Source organism: Otolemur garnettii, unplaced genomic scaffold, assembly GCF_000181295.1.
Source record: "Otolemur garnettii isolate 467f Iridium unplaced genomic scaffold, OtoGar3 scaffold00096, whole genome shotgun sequence".
Lineage (NCBI taxonomy): Eukaryota > Metazoa > Chordata > Mammalia > Primates > Galagidae > Otolemur > Otolemur garnettii.
The window spans coordinates 658,673-663,123 of NW_003852491.1; the positions used below are offsets into that span (position 1 = coordinate 658,673).

General features: G+C 40.6%; 1 protein-coding gene and 1 non-coding gene across 2 annotated transcripts in view; both read left to right on the forward strand.

The window, feature by feature from the left end:
• Nucleotides 1–4,451, forward strand: part of LOC105887568 (transmembrane protein 180-like) — a 27,964-nt gene that overhangs the window by 15,665 nt on the left and 7,848 nt on the right. The window lies entirely within an intron of this gene.
• Nucleotides 3,934–4,038, forward strand: LOC111727190. The gene has a single exon (XR_002774802.1). It is a non-coding gene; the product is annotated as a small nucleolar RNA U13 (small nucleolar RNA).

The window sequence follows — 4,451 nt, forward strand, 5'->3', positions numbered from 1 at the left end:
AAAAAAAAAAAAAAAAAAAAAGAAGGATGTGAAGATAGACTGTTCTGGACCACATTTCTTCTGTACAATTTGAAGGAAGTCTTTCTCTGTCTTAGCTTCTTCATCTACTGCATGACTGTTTTCCACCTGTACCAGGGATGTTGCTCGAAGGTCAAGCACCGGTACAAGTCTCAAGCAATCTTGTAGTAGAGAACCATGGTAGCTAAGAGGGGACAGGAACAGAATCTGAGGTAGAAAAGACCCAAAGCCCTGTATTTCCTATTAATAACTTATTCACCGATGGATGAGAATGCAACAGAGGAAGAACAGACGTGTTTAACCTGACCCTCTGAATTTTCTTTGTGTGTGTAACAAATACAACGCCCCATGGTTGTCAGCCTTACTGCACATTAAAATCACTTGGGAGCTTGAGAAGCCCTGATGCCCAGGTCACACCTAAACTAGTTAAATCAGAATCTCTGAGGAGTGAGATCCAGGCATCAGAATTTTTTAAAGCTCTCTAGCTTATTCTATTGTGCCGCCAATGTGGGCAATCTAGAGATTTACTTCCTTGGAAACAGAAGCTCTCGAGACCAATTCTTGTTGGCTCAGCCATAGACACGTTGGCAGTCAGACACGTTGGCAAACTAGTCTCATGATACTCTAAACATTTTTAGAGGTATAAACTCATACAGCACACTCAAGTATCGTTTATCTTTCTGTGATAATTTAACATTTTGTGTCTGGTGGCCTCACATAGCTAATGCTAATTGGAAAGTGTCTGACTGAAGTCCAGAGTCCTACACTTGGCAGAATATAGTTTGATAATCAGAGAGCACTCTGAGTTTCACCAGTGCAAAGAATTTAGCAAAAATGTCTATTTAGATAAATATCATATGTGTAAGTTTTCTAATGTCCAACTATCACTTTATGGTTACATTATGCAAAACTGTATAGCACTGGGGCATTATTCTTCTCCCTGCCATTTTCAAAAGATGGTCTTTGATCCCTTGAGAAAGTTAAAGAAATGTTGGTTCTGCAGAACAGATTACTTTACCACATTTAATAGATCCATTTGTTTGTTGGTGACCCAAGGATATACTCTGTAGCAAACAGCCAGTAAATATAATGGCTAGATTTTTTTTTTTTATTAAATCATAGCTGTGTACATTAATGCAATCATGGGGGTACAGGGTGCTGGTTTTATATACAATGTGAATATTTTCTTTTTTTTTTTTTTGAGATGGAGCCTCAAGCTATCCCCCTGGGTGGAGTGCCATGGCATCACAGCTCACAACTCCTGGGCTCAAGCGAGTCTCCCGCCTCAGCCTCCCAAGTAGCTGGGACTACAGGCGCCCACCACAACGCCTGGCTAGTTTTTGGTTGCAGCCATCATTGTTGTTTGGCGGGTCCGGGCTGGGGATTCGAACCCACCACCCTAGGTGTACGTGGCTGGCGCCTTAGCCTCTTGAGCCACAGGTGCCGAGCCAATTTGAAATATTTTCACCAAACTGGTTAACATAGCCTTCATGGCATTTTCTTAGTTATTGTGTTAAGACATTTATATTCTACATTTAGAAAGATTCACATGTACCCTTATAAGATGAACCATAAGATTGGTCCCACGAATCTGCCTCCCTCCACCCATCCTCCCCCCCCCTCCCCCTTCCCTATATTCTTGGGCTATAATTGGGCTATAGCTTTCCTATGAAAGCTATAAATTAGTTTCATAGTAAGGCTGAGTACATTGGATACTTTTTCTTCCATTCTTGAGATACTTTGCTAAGAAGAATATGTTCCAGCTCCATCCATGTAAATATGAAGGAGGTAAAGTCTCCGTCTTTCTTTAAGGCTGCATAATATTCCATGGTATACATATACCACAATTTATTGATCCATTTGTAGATCAGTGGCCACTTGGGCTTCTTCCATGATTTAGCAATTATGCATTGGGCTGCAATAAACATTCTGGTACAAATATCTTTTTTGTACCCCAGCTACTTACCATTATCTGATCTTTGACAAGCCAATTAAAAACATTGAGTGGGGAAAAGATCCCCTATTTAACAAATGGTGCTGGGCGAACTGTCTGGTAACCTGTAGAAGATTGAAACTGGACCCACACCTTTCACTATTAACTAAGATAGGCTCTCACTGGATTGAAGATTTAAACTTAAGACATGAAACTGGGCAATTGAAGCAACATCAAATATACACTACCAGGACTCGATCAAACTAAAAAGCTTCTGCACAGCCAAGAACACAGTAAGTAAAGCAAGCAAACAGCCCTCAGAATGGGAGAAGATATTTGCAGGTTATATCTCTGACCAAGGTTTAATAACCAGAATCCACAGAGAACTCAAGTGCATTAGCAAGAAAAGAACAAGTGATCCCATCTCAGGGTGGGCAAGGGACTTGAAGAGAAACTTCTCTGAAGAAAATAGGCGCATGGCCTACAGACATATGAAAAATGCTCGTATCATTAATCATCAGAGAAATGCAAATCAAAACTACTTTGAGATATCATCTAACTCCAGTAAGATTAGCCCACATCACAAAATCCCCAAACCAGAGATGTTGGTGTGGCTGTGAAGAAAAGGGAACACTTCTACACTGCTGGTGGGAATGTAAACTAATATGTCTCTTTTCAAAAGATGTTTGAAGAACACTTAGAGAACTAAAAATAAACCTACATTTGATCCTACAATTCCTCTACTAGGTATATATCTAGATTTGTTGTTAATAGAGATCTATAACTGGGGTAGTTGGACAGGAAAGCCACATGTAATCTCTTCTAATTATTTGGAACAAAGTACTTCATTTGGTAAAGTTAGAAAGGGGTTATCTTATTAATTTTTTTTTCTTTTTCTAGTTTTTGGCTGGGGCTGGGTTTGAACCTGAAACCTCCAACATATCGGGCCGGTGCCCTGCTCCTTAGCCATAGGTACCACCCTTATTAATTATTTTATAAATGCAACTCCTATTAAAAAATTGCAACACAACTCCACATTTTGCACAAAAAATAAACAATGACAATGAAAATCTAGTATATTGGCTTGGTGCCCGTAGCTCAAGCGGCTAAGGCACTAGCCACATATACCAGAGCTGGCAGGTTTGAATCCAGCCCGGGCCTGCCAAACAATAATGACAACTACAACCAAAAAATAGCCAGGCATCGTGGCAGGCACCTGTAGTCCCAGCTACTTGGGAGGCTGAGGCAAAAGAATCGCTTAAGCCCAGGAGTTGGAGGTTGCTGTGAGCTGAGATGCCACAGCACTGTACCCAGGGCGACAGCTTGAGGCTCTGTCTCAAAAAAAGAAAGAAAATCTAGTATATTATAACAAAAGGGCCAATCCTTCTATTTGACTGACTAAGCATGCTTGCATACTTTCTTCAGCAAACGTTTATGGAGTACCTACTGGGTGTTAACACTGAGCTGCGAGCTGGGATACAAAGAGTTCTAAGACATTCTGGTCTTAGGAGCTCACATGGTATTAGTGAATGAGGCAGGTGGGCAAGTCCAGGGTTGAGATAAATACCATGTGCAGAGGAGCACAAGCTTGGCACTCGGCTACTGGTTACTGGATGCAGCACACTGCATCAATTCCATGTCATAGCACTGTCTTATCCTCCTGGCCAAATTCCTATTGCTTAATAGGAGATTCTGGAATAGAAAGGTACATTTTTCACTACCAGTAGGAATATGCCAATTTGTTAGTTGAATTACAGTGTCATCTGGGATGTGTTGCAGGAAATTGTTTTTTTGTTATGTTTTGTGTTTGTTTGTTTGTTTGTTTGTTTGTTTTCTGAGGCAGGGTCTTGCTCTGTTATCCAGGCTAGTAGAATGCAATGGTGTCACCATAGCTCACTGCAACCTCAAACTCCTAGCTCAAACTATCTTCCAAGTTGCAGGAAATCTAAATGAAATTCATTACCTTAAAAATAGGCTTTTAGATCCTTTTGTGGTTCATAAGTGTGATGATTGGGTTTTCACACTCATGTATGAGATATGCCTCCCTCAAATCCCTGTTATAGCATTGGCACATTACACATCTGACATGAGAAGAAAAGAAAAAATAGCCTTCTATGATCAATCTGCTTTATATACAATAATATATAAAGCTTCTGCACGGCTAAGGATACAACAACTAAAGCAAACAGACAGCCTTCAGACTGGGAGAAGATATTTGCATGCTATGGCTCCAACAAGAATATTTATTAAAGTTTTGTATGCAGCGTCCCTTTTGCCTGTCTGGAAAGTCTCACAGTAAACACTTCCAAAATTATACTTGCAAACAAAATTTAGAAAGTGACTCTTCTCTTAATGATAGAGTGAACAATATTGTTTTAAACCCCAGCAAAGAAGATCCAAGATGGCTCGGCGCCTATAGCTCAACCGGCTAAGGCGCCAGCCACATACACCTAAGGTGGCGGGTTCGAATCCCCAGCCTGGACCCGCCAAACAACAATGA